This window comes from Pituophis catenifer, unplaced genomic scaffold (genome assembly GCF_029215685.1).
Source record: "Pituophis catenifer annectens isolate HBS135680 unplaced genomic scaffold, rPitCat1.0.hap2 SCAF_2, whole genome shotgun sequence".
Classification (NCBI taxonomy): domain Eukaryota; kingdom Metazoa; phylum Chordata; class Lepidosauria; order Squamata; family Colubridae; genus Pituophis; species Pituophis catenifer.
The window spans coordinates 24,083,262-24,095,436 of NW_027256882.1; positions in this window are offsets into that span (position 1 = coordinate 24,083,262).

The window sequence follows — 12,175 nt, forward strand, 5'->3', positions numbered from 1 at the left end:
TCTATATTCAGATGCTTGGCAACTGACTCACATTTATGACGGTCGCAGTGTCTCGGGGTCACGTGATCCCCTTTTGCGACCTTCTGACAAGCAAAGTCAATGGAGAAACCAGATTCATTTAATAACAGTTATTCATTTAACAAATGCAGTGATTCGCTTAACAAACATGGCAAGAAAACGCGGCAAAACTCACTTAACAAATGTCTCACTTAGCAACATAAATTTTGGGCTCTGTTGTGGTCATAAGTCGAGGACTACCTGTAATACATACATACACACCGTGTTTCCCCGAAAATAAGACCCTGTCTTATATTTTTTTTGAACCCCGAAATAAGCGCTTGGCCTTATTTTCAGAGAGGTCTTATCATTTTAGGGCGCGTGGAGCAAGATGAGGCTCCTCTTGCCGTCTTACCTGATTTCTAGCTCTGCGTTTAAATATTTTTGGGGAGGGCTTATTTTAGCGCATGCGCTCAAAAGCCCGATTGGGCTTATTTAATTTAATTTAATTTAATTAATTCAATTTATATGCCGCCCCTCTCCGAAGGCTCAGGGCGGCTATAATCAGGGGATGTCTTATTTTTGGGGAAACAGGGTACATCATATCTATATCTATCTATCTATCTATCGATATAGATAGATAGATAGATAGATAGATAGATAGATAGATAGATAGATCTATGTGATATATATGGATTTATGCAAAAGAGTAAAAGATCTCCACTTAATATCGGACTGGATTTTCCAGACTGAATTCAATAGACTGAATACTATTCTCAAAGTTAGAGGTTTTTTTAAAAATTAGCCATTTAAAATTTTTAAAAATTTAGCCATTAAATTAAATTAAATTATTTTTTTAAAATTAAGGAAAAAATCCATAGCTTGAAGCCTGAGTCTTCTTTTCAAAGACCACATCAGAACTTGGAGGGATGAGAGGGAACTCACGTTTCATGAGAAATCTTGTGAGATTTCAAGATTTTAAGTTTTTAAAAATGATTTCATTTTTTACTTCATGCAAACACACATGTAAGTTACAGGATGTGTGAAAGGGTGCGCTGCAGGGTGAAATCTTTTGAATCAAGGTACCTCAGATGGGCTAACTTTTTAGAATACAGCCAAATGTGGGACCCACGACACCCGTAAAATTGAGATTTTGCAAAACTGATAAAAACATTTTATGACATAGACATTATACGAAAGCAGCTTATGACAGGCAGCTTGGTCTAGCGGTTAAGGCACCGGACTAGAAAGCGGGAGACCATGAGTTCATAGTCCCATTTTAGCCATGTAAGCCTGCTGGGTGATTTTGGGCCCGGTCTCTCTTAGCCCAGCCCACCTCACGGGATGGATGTTGTAGGGAAAATAGGAGGAAGGTGCGTTGGATAGTGTTCCCAGCTTTTGAGTTAATTTGTAAAAATAATACAGGCAGCATATAAATAAATACAAACCATACCAAACGTCACAAAACATTTGCTATGCTGATGTCTGACTGGCATACAGTTCCAAATGGGTTATTATTCTGGAGGCAAGTTGTTCCACTGATTAATTCTTCTGTCAGGGAATTTCTCCTTAGTTCTAGGTTGCTTCTCTCCTTGATTAGTTTCCATCCGTTGCTTCTTGTCCTGCCTTCAGGGGCTTTGGAGAATAGCTTGACTCGCTCTTTGTGGCAATCCCTGAGATACTGGAACAATTACTTAATTGTTAATTCTTCTCGCTGTCAGGAAAATTCTCCTTATTTTTAGGTTGCTTCTCTCTTTGCTTAGTTTCCATCGATTGTTTCTTGTCCTGCCTTCAGGTGCTTTGGAGAATAGCTTGACTCCAGTGGTGAAATCCAAATTCTTTTACTAAGGGTTCTGTGGGTGTGGCAGGGGAAGGATACTGCAAAATCCCCATTCCCTCCCCACTCCTGGGGGAAGGATATTGCAAAATCTCCATTCCCACCCCACTCTGGGGCCAGCCAGAGGTGGTATTTGCCGGTTCTCCGAACTACTCAAAATTTCCGCTACCGGTTCTCCAGAACCTGCTGGATTTCACCCCCGTTTGACTCCCTCTTCTTCTTCTTTTTTTTTTTTTTAATTTGATTTATATGCCGCCCTTCTCCGAAGACTCAGGGCGGCTTACAATGTGCTCAGCAATAGCCTTCATCCTTTTGTATATTTATACAAAGTCAGCTTATTGCCCCCACAACTGGGTCCTCATTTCACCTACCTTAGAAAGGATGGAAGGCTGAGTCAACCTTGAGCCTTGGCGAGATTCGAACCCTGCAGTAATTGCAGGCAGCTGGTCTTAATAACCAGCTTTAATAACAGGGTGCCTTAAACCCCTGAACTACCAAGGCTCTTTGTAGCAGCCCCTCAAATATTAGAACACAGCTATCATGTCTCCCCTAGTCCTTCTTTTCACCAGAGTAGACATACCCAATTCCTACATCTGTGAATGTATCCCAGCTTTTCCAGCGGACACGTTACCTTAGAAGCTCCGTCATTGTTGAAGGCCTTGAGAAAACTGATAAGGAAATATTTCTGAACGGATGATCCAATAGATCACAGCTTCTCTAGGAGAGAGAGATAAAGAGGGAGATTATTTAAGAGTTGACAAAACCCTGAGCCAAACACTTCAGGTATCTAAGGAGGGCAAGGATGATCAAACATGTGTTGTGATGTCATAATTCAATCCCTGTGATTTACATATTGATGCTGGGAGGTGATCATAAGAGGATCTGCAATGCAATGTTCTGTCATTTTTTTCATCATTGCCCATGGTAGCAGGTGCCTATATCCGAGTCAGCAAGTGAAAAGAAGGACCAGGGGTGACATGACAGCAGTGTTCCAATATCAGGGACTGCCACAAAAAGGAGAGCCTTGGTAGTACAGTGGTCTAAGGCACCCTGTTATTAAGCTGGTTATTAAGACCAGCTGCCTGCAATTACTGCAGGTTCGAATCTCGCCAAGGCTCAAGGTTTGACTCAGCCTTCCATCCTTTCTAAGGTAGGTGAAATGAGGACCCAGTTTGTGGGGGCAATAAGATGACTTTGTATAAATATACCAAAGGATGAAGGCTATTGCTGAGCACATTGTAAGCCGCCCTGAGTCTCCGGAGAAGGGCGGCATATAAATCAAACTTTTTTTTAAAAAAAAAAAAACCTATTTTCCAAAGCACCAGAAGGCAAGACAAGAAACGATGGAAACTAATCAAGGAGAGAACCTAGAACTAAGGAGAAATTTCCTAACAGCAAGAACAATTTCCTAACAGCAAGAGCCCTCTCCTCCTCCTCCCCACGGAGAGGGCTGGCAACTTGGGCGTCCTCCTGGATGCACGGCTGTCTTTAGAGCACATAAGACAGCCGTGGCCAGGGGGGCTTTTTATCAGGTCCGCCTGATACGCCAGTTGCGTCCCTTTCTGGATCGGGACTCCCTACACACGGTCACTCTGGCACTCGTTACTTCCTGCCTGGACTACTGCAATGTTCTCTACATGGGGCTCCCCTTGGGGTGCATCCGGAGGCTCCAGTTGGTCCAGAATGCGGCTGCGCGGGGGATTATGGGAGCGATGGGGTGCTCCCATGTGACATCTCTCCTGCGCAAGCTGCACTGGCTTCCGGTGGTCTTCCGGGTGCGCTTCAAGGTGTTGGTGACCACCTTTAAAGCGCTCCATGGCTTAGGGCCGGGGTATCTAGGAGACCGCCTTCTGCCGCCAATAGCCTCCCACCGGCCAGTTCGCTCGCACAGAGAGGGCCTCCTCAGGGTGCCGTCGGCCAGACAATGTCGGCTGGCGACCCCCAGGGGGAGAGCCTTCTCTGTGGCGGCACCTGCCCTCTGGAACGACCTACCCCCAGAGATACGCACGATACCAGACCTCCGGACTTTTCGTCAGGCCCTGAAAACTCATCTATTTCATCTAGCCGGGCTGGCTTGATCCCATCCTTTCGGTTTTAATTTGAAATTGGTTTTAACTGGGTTGTTTTAAATTGAGGGCCGAAACTATTTAATGTCTTTTAAACTGTTTTTTTAAATTTTATATGTTACGTTTTATCTTGGCTGTTCACCGCCCTGAGTCCTGTTGGAGAAGGGCGGTATAAAAATCAAATCAAATAATAATAAAATAAATAATAAATAACAATTAATCGGCAGAACAGCTTTGCCTCCAGAAGTTGTGAATGCTCCAAAACTGGAAGTTTTTAAGATGATGTTGGATAACCATTTGCCTGAAATGGTATAAGATTTCTTGCCTAAGCAGGGGATTGGACTAGAAGACCTCCAAGGTCCCTTCCATCTCTGTTATTCTGTTAAGTTGATGGAAACCCAGTGGTGGATTTCAAATTTTTTTACTACCGGTTCTGTGGGTGTGGCTTGGTGGGTGTGGCAGAGGAAGAATACTGTAAAATCTCCATTCCCAACCCACTCCAGGGGAAGGATACTGCAAAATCCCCATTTCCTCTCAATCATCTGGGACTCAGGAGGCAGAGAATAGATGGGAGCGGGGCCAGTCAGGATTTTTACTACCGGTTCTCCGAACTACTCAAAATTTTCGCTACCGGTTCTCCAGAACTGGTCAGAACCTGCTGAAACCAACCTCTGTGGAGACCCAAATATTTTTAGGATTGCACAGTGGTTCTCGATTTGATTTCCAAAAATTGAGTGAACACACAACCTGTCTACAACATACAACAGTCTTTTTTCCTACATGTTCCAAAACATATTTCAGAAATTCAAACAGAAAATTATGTTATTTCGCAAAATCGGCTCCTGAAAAGAATGCCAGTTTCCATTCTGTGTCCCTGTAATGATAGGAAGGCTCATCTGTTCAAAATATCTAAAAGGCAGGGTTGAAACACTTTACATATATATTTTTACAGGCTCTGTTGAACATAATGAGACTTAAAGGAAAAGTATATTTTATTCTTAAACCACTACTACTGCAATGTGTCTCAACCTTAAAATGTGTGGATTTCAACTCCCAGAATCAAATGGGGAATTAAAGTAGCCAAGGTTGAGACCCACTGGATTATAATCTCACTAATCTTAATTGTAGAAATAGATATGACTTAAATATCTATCCACTTCTGTTGAGCCTGGGATTCAAAAGAGTCAGAATGGACTGTGGACACCCGATTTTAAAAATGCAATATTTTTTCACTACGGTCTAGTTAGTTCACTATCTCCCAAACTTAGCTTGAAGTCCAAATTTATGCATTTCAACTCCTGGAAATCCCTAGCCAGCGTGCTGGGGAACTCTGGGAGTTGAAGTCCACATTTCTTAAAAGTTGCCAAGTTTGAGAAACATTGGTCTAGTTCAGAGGTTTCTCAAACCATTGGCCCCTTTATGACTTGTGGACTTCAACTCCCAGAATTCCTGAGCCAGCCAGGAATACTGGGAGTTGAAGTCCACAAGTCATAAAGGGGCCATGGTTCCTCACCCTTGGACTACCTAAGTCAGGGGTCAGCAACCTGCGGCTCTGGAGCCACATGTGGCTCTTTCACACCTCTGCTGCAGCTCCCTGTCACTCAAAATATGCATTGCAACGGCCAATGTGCGACACCCGCCGGCACACCATTTATTGAGCTTTTCAACCCCCAGTAGGCCAACCATGGATAAATCCAAGAAAAGAAAAGTTTCACAAGAAAACAGAACGTTTATTTTTTATTTTTTTATTTTAAAACAAACTTTATTAAATTATCAAACAATTATAAAAACAATTAAAACCATAATAAAATATTCATATACATAGATCATATCTTATAATTGACATTTCATTTCTATTCTACTAGGTTATGAAATATATAATGCGTAGAGGAGAATAATATATATATAGATATGTAATATATATTTCATAACCTAGTCCCACCTTCATCCTCATGACGATGAAGTCATTGTTGGTATTTATATGAAATAAGCATGGAAATACACTCCCAATTATCAGTTCTTAATTTAAAACTCACTATTAGGAAAAAAAAAGAAAGAAAAGTAAAATTTAATACTCATCAAGATTATCACAAATTACAGGAGAAGAAATAGAATTAGACCCAGAGATTTTTTTATTAGGAATATATAAACAAAATATTAGAAAAGAAATGACATATTGGATACATCATATAATTACGGAGGCCAAAATAGCAATTGCACAAGTTTGGAAGACGGATCATTTGCCAACCGACCAACAGATAATACAAAAAATATATGCATGTGCGGAATCAGATCAACTAACACTGAAATGAAAGGATAAGGAAAGCTCAAAGTGTTTTAAGGTATGGGACAAGTAGTATGATTGGATTAAGCGAAAAGAAAGTGGATAAGGAAAGTAGAAAACAGAACGCTTAATTCAACTACATATCCTAGTTTTGTGGCCGCTCAAGAAATAGTCAGGCACTGGGAAGGGTTTTGTGGCTCCCGGTGTTTTCTTTTCTGTGGAAAATGGGTCCAAATGGCTCTTTTGAGTGTTTTAAGGTTGCAGACGCCTGACCTAAGTAATTTGGAAAAGGGCAGAACTAGTTCTATATTGTATGGATGTAACAGTAACGGAAGAGACCTTGGAGGTCATCTAGTCCAACCCCCTGCTTTCCCTCCCCTCCTTAAGTTTATTTTAATCATAAATTAGACGATTGTTTCATTGTGTCCACACTCCACAGCGTTGAGTTATTATTCTTGTTTGCCCTTGTTTACATCACCTTCATATTTAAAAAAAAAAAACTATTGATCAAAAGATAAAAAGACCCGGAGACCATCTTTTTTGGGGGGGGTTAGAAATCTTCCCACTTGCGAAAGACTACATTTCCCAGGAACCGTCACGGAGGCTCAAAAAGGCGCCTTTCGACTGGAGGCTTTCCCCCCCCTTTTTCGTCTCCCCCCCTCCTTTCCCTTTTTGCAAAGTGCGATCTGAGCAAAGGAGGAGCTTCCAAAAAAAAAAGAGAGAGAGAGAGAGAAAATCGACATTTTAGAGGGTTGCCAGGTCTGCTTCCAAAAAATAGCGGACAAGCGGGGGTGGGGGGTGTTAAGTAGTAAAAAAAAATTAAAAAAATTACACTTAAATTATATATTTTCTTACAAACATTTTAACACATTTCCATCCTTTCTAAGGTAGGTAAATTGAGGACCTAGTTTGTGGGGGCAATAAGCTGACTTTGTATAAATATACAAAAGTATGAAGGCCCCTCTTTTATAAAAGATTTTTAATTTTTAAATATCTTTTAGTATTTTATATATTCAATTTTAAAATTGGTTTTAAATAGTTTGGGGTTTTAATTTGTCTGGGCCAAAATTATTTAATTTGATTTTAATTCTACTTTTAAATTTTGTATGTATGTGTTTTATTGTTTGGCTGTGCACCGCCCTGAGTCCTTTGGGAGTAGGACGGTATAGAAATCAAATAAAATATAAAATAAATAAAATATAATAAATATTGCTTAACGCATTGTAAGCCACCCCGAGTCTCCGGAGAAGGGCGGCATATAAATCAAATTTAAAAAAAAAACAAAAAAACCACGTATTAAAATAATAACTTCAAAACTTTACTTAAAATTCAAAACATCAAATATAATAATATGTAAAATATTAAATTCCATTTTAATTTTATAATGGCAACATTATAAAACGACATAAGCATCCAAGGGAGATGGGGGTGCAAGGGGAAAAAAATAATTAATTCACCTTTTCACACTGGGTTAATGTTGCCAGGTGTCCACTATTTGAGCGGACAGTCCGCTTTTTTCACATTATGTTCACTATTTTTTTTTCACAAAATAGTGGACATTTTTTTTTATTCAAAAGCTTTATGATGAAATTAAAATGGAATTTAATATTTTACCTATTATTATATTTGATGTTCTGAATTTTAAGTAAAGTTTTGAAGTGATAATTTTAATACGTGTTTTTTTTTTTTTAATTTGATTTATATGCTGCCCTTCTCCGGAGACTCAGGGCGGCTTACAATGCGTTAAGCAATAGCCTTCATATTTTTGTATATTTATACAAAGTCAGCTTATTGCCCCCACAAACTGGGTCCTCAATTTACCGACCTTAGAAAGGATGGAAATGTGTTAAAATGTTTGTAAGAAAATATATAATTTAAGTGTAATTATTTTTTATTTTTTTACTACTTAAACACACACACACTGCTTGTCTGCTATTTTTTGGAAGCAGACTTGGCAACCCTAGGGAATGGGGTGGGGGGAAATCTTTGCAAAAATCACCCACCACCACAATCACCACCACAACAAAAGCTCTTTAAAAAGCGCCCCCTGAGCCCAATGGGGGAAAAAGAAAGAAAAAAAAAAACCAAAAAAAGTGCATTTCAGAGGCAATTTGCTATTTGACTCGATGGAGCCTCACCCCTTCCTGCTCAGAGCCCTCCCAACGGAAGCAGCTGTATTTATTTAATGCTTCTGGCTCGCAGCGAGGTCCACTTCCTTGTATATAAAGTGGGGGGGAGGCTCATTTTCCAGGGGGGAAAAAAATCTCCCGCAGGAATCCGGGTGAGTGGCCGATCGGAGCGCGGAAAGCGGGGTGGAGGGTTTAAGAAAGTGAAGCCCCCGTGTTGATTTCGATGGGATCTGACTCCCACCCTCCCCGGGAAGATCCTTAAAGCAAATCCAGATTTGCAGAGTTGCCACCCTAACATTTCAGGGTTGGGGTGGGTGGGAACCCAGGATCTGGAACCTGGATGCCCCCCCCCCTTTAGCTATGGAAGCTATTGGGACCTTTTGGGCCGGTCCCCCTCCCATTCAGCCCCAGAGCCAAAATTTGGAAGGAGTGGGGAGACCCAATTCTAGTTTCCTCCCCCCACCCTTCTCTTAGCCCTGGTAGCTTCTTTGGGGAGGGGGTCCTATTGGGACAGCAGTCTTCCAGTATTTGAAGGGCTGGCACCAAGAGGAGGGGTGGGGGGGTTGTCAATTTATTTTCCAAAGCACCAGAAGGCAGGAGAGGAAATAATGGATGGGGACTAGTCAAGGAGAGAAGCAACCTGGAATGAAGGAGAAACTTCCTCAAAATTGGGGGGTGGGGGGACTAGGGGGGACTAACCAGTGGAACAGCTTGCCACCAGAAATTGTAGGGGCTTCATCCCTGGAGGTTTTGTTTTTTTTTTAAAGAAGAGACTGGATAGTCCCTTGTCTGAAATGGGATAGGATCTCCAGCTCTGGCAGGGGGCTGGACTAGAAGACCTCCAAGGTCCCTTCCAGTTGTATTCGGATTTTGATTCAGTCCTTCTCTTATAGCTCAACCTATTTTATGTGTGTGGGGGGCAGTTTGGAGGCTGGGGTGTTCTCTCTGCCCCCCCCCTTGAGCTTCTGAAAAGAAATAATTTATTTATTTTATTTTATTTCTATACCGCCCTTCTCCTGCGGGACTCAGGGCGGTGTACAGCCAAGATAAAACATTGCATATAAAATTTAAAAACAATTTAAAAAATAATTAAATCATAATACTTAAACTCCTATATGGGGTTCATTACTTTGAACCGTAATTGTACCGGAGATGCCAAGCCAGGAAAGATTTGCCAAGGTTAAAATGTTATGCCAAATACAGGTAGCTCTCGACGTAGGATCTGCCATTGAGGGTCTGTTGCTAAGAGAGACATTTGTTAAGTGAATCTTGCCTCGTTTTACGACCTTTCTTGCCACCGTTGTTAAGGGAATCCCTGCAGATGTTAAGTTAGTAACACGGTTTTGATTGCATCTGGCTTCCCCCATGGACTTGGCTTGTGGGGAAGGTTGCAAAAGCAGATCATATGATCCCCGGGATATTGCAACGTTCATAAATATGAGTCATATTTGAGTCAACGTTCGTAAATATGAGTTGCCAAGCATCTGAATTTTGATCACTTGACCCATGGGAATGCCAAAATGGTCGCAAGTCACTTTTTCCAGTGCCTTTGTAACTTTGGTCACTAAACGAACTGTTGTAAATCGAGGACTACTTATACAGTTGTTCGGCCTTGACCCATGCTGGTGAATTGTTACACCCAAATCTCTATTTTTTACATCTGAATCTACTGCACATCGGAACTGTAGAAAGACCAGCATTGTCAGCGCAAATTGGGGAGAAAAATACAAGTAGTCCTCGACTTACGACAGTTCATTTAATGACCGTTCGAAATTACAACGGCACTGAAAGTGACCATTTTTCACCCTTATGACCGTTGCAGCACCTCCCATGCTCATGTGATGGGGAAGTCGATGGGGAAGCCAGATTCACTTAACAACTGTGGCAAGAAAAGTCATAAAATGGAGCAAAACTCACTTAATAAATGTCTCACTTAGCAACATCCATTTTGGGCTCAATTGTGGTCGTAAGTCGAGGACTACCTGTATTTTTCCTATTGTTAGTTCAGAATTTGTCTCCATCCAGTTTTTAAATACTGACCAAGCTCCTTGAAGGGTGGCTGCTGTTTTTTAACCCTCTGGGAGTCCCCTAGTGGAGCTGTGGGTTCAATTCCTACTCCCCCCCCCTCTTTTCAATGTTGTATTTTTTTAAAATAGCAATTGGGACTGGAATTGCCGTTGCTAAGCGATGCGAAATCGCATGCCTTCACTGCTTAGCAACAGCAATTCTGGCAGTTCCAGTTGTTAATTGTTAAGCTAGGAGCATGTGGGTTGTTAAGTGAGGACCTCACAGGATTGTGACTTCCTGCCGGCTTGTCCGTTCTTTGCTTTTGGGAAACCAGCAACGAACATCCGAAATCATGATATAAGTGACCCTGGGAATATTGCAAAAGTTGGAACTCCAAGGATGGGTCATAAGTACCACTTTTTCAGGGCCGTCCTAACTTTGAATGATGGCTGAATAAATGGTCGTAAGTCAACAACTAATGTCCCTGACTTACAACAGTTTGCTTAGTGACCATTCGAAGTTACAATGGCACTGAAAAGAGAGACCTATGACCACTTTTCACACTTATGACCAGTTTTCACACTTATGACCGTGGCAACATTCCCATTGATCATGCGATCAAAATTCGGACCCCTAGCAACCGTCCCAGGATCATACGATCACCATTTTGTCTGTCTTTGTGCTTTTAATCAGGCTGTACACCGCCCTGAGTCCTTCGGGAGAAGGGCGGTATAGAAATAAAATAAATAAATAAATAAAAATTTGTAACCTTCCCAGCCGGCTTCTGACAACCAAGTCAACAGGGGAAGCCAGATTCGCTTAACGACCTCATGATTCGCTGAACAACCGCAGCGATTCAGTTAACAACGGGGGCAAAAGATTGTAAAAGGAGGCAAACCTCACTCGCTTAGCAACGGAAATTTGGGGTTCAGTAGTTGTTGTAAGTTGAAGACTACCTTTTATGAGTCAGACAGGCTTCAGGGCCCCTTTTATCCTTCTCCCCCCACAAATCTGTGCTTTGTTCTGTTTGATTGGCAAGATGGCAGCTGCTCTTCTCTTGCTGATTTACAAGTTGATGGGCTTTTGGGGGAGGGAGGGGGTTTCCTTGGGGTGAGGCCCAACTTCTTTTGTCTAGTTTAGGTGACTTCCTCCCCCTCCTTTGTTTCCTTAAAGATTTGGTTCCCTCTTTTAAATACCTCCCTGAGGGGATCTTTTAGACCAGCGTTGTCATCAACTGGTGAAAAATTTTGGTGGTCCACAGAAAAATTATTTGGATTTTTTTATATCGCACAAAATCGGGGGTCCTCAAACTACGGCCCATGGGCTGAATACATTTATTTATTTATTTTTATTTATTTTATTTCGAATTTATGTACCGCACCTTCTCCCGAGGGACTCAGGGCGATGTACAGCCAGATTAAAAAACATACAATACAAACATTAAAAACAATTAAAAAGATATATATTAATTTGGCCCCAATTTAAAATAACAAACCAATTAAAAATATTTAAAAAATATATTAAGCCAGCCTGGCTTGCTGAAAAAAGAAAGTTTTAAGGGCACAGCGGAAGGCACCGAGGTCTTGGATACATGCAATGAACTTTTGTGTTGCTGCAGAGAGTGTCTCCCTTCTGGGTCTTTTTGTGCGGGTCAGAGGGGGACAGAAATTCTGACTTGGGGTCTGCTTCGGCCTCCTGGTGTGGGGCTTTGGGTGAAGGCTGGAGGGAAGAGCCGTTGGTGGCGCAGAGCCCGAGGGCCTCGTTCCAGTGGGACTGCATCATGGCCTGGAACTGGCTGACCATCTCAGCCCTCTGAGCCTCCAGGCGTCTGTACCTGGCTTTGCACTCCCGCAGG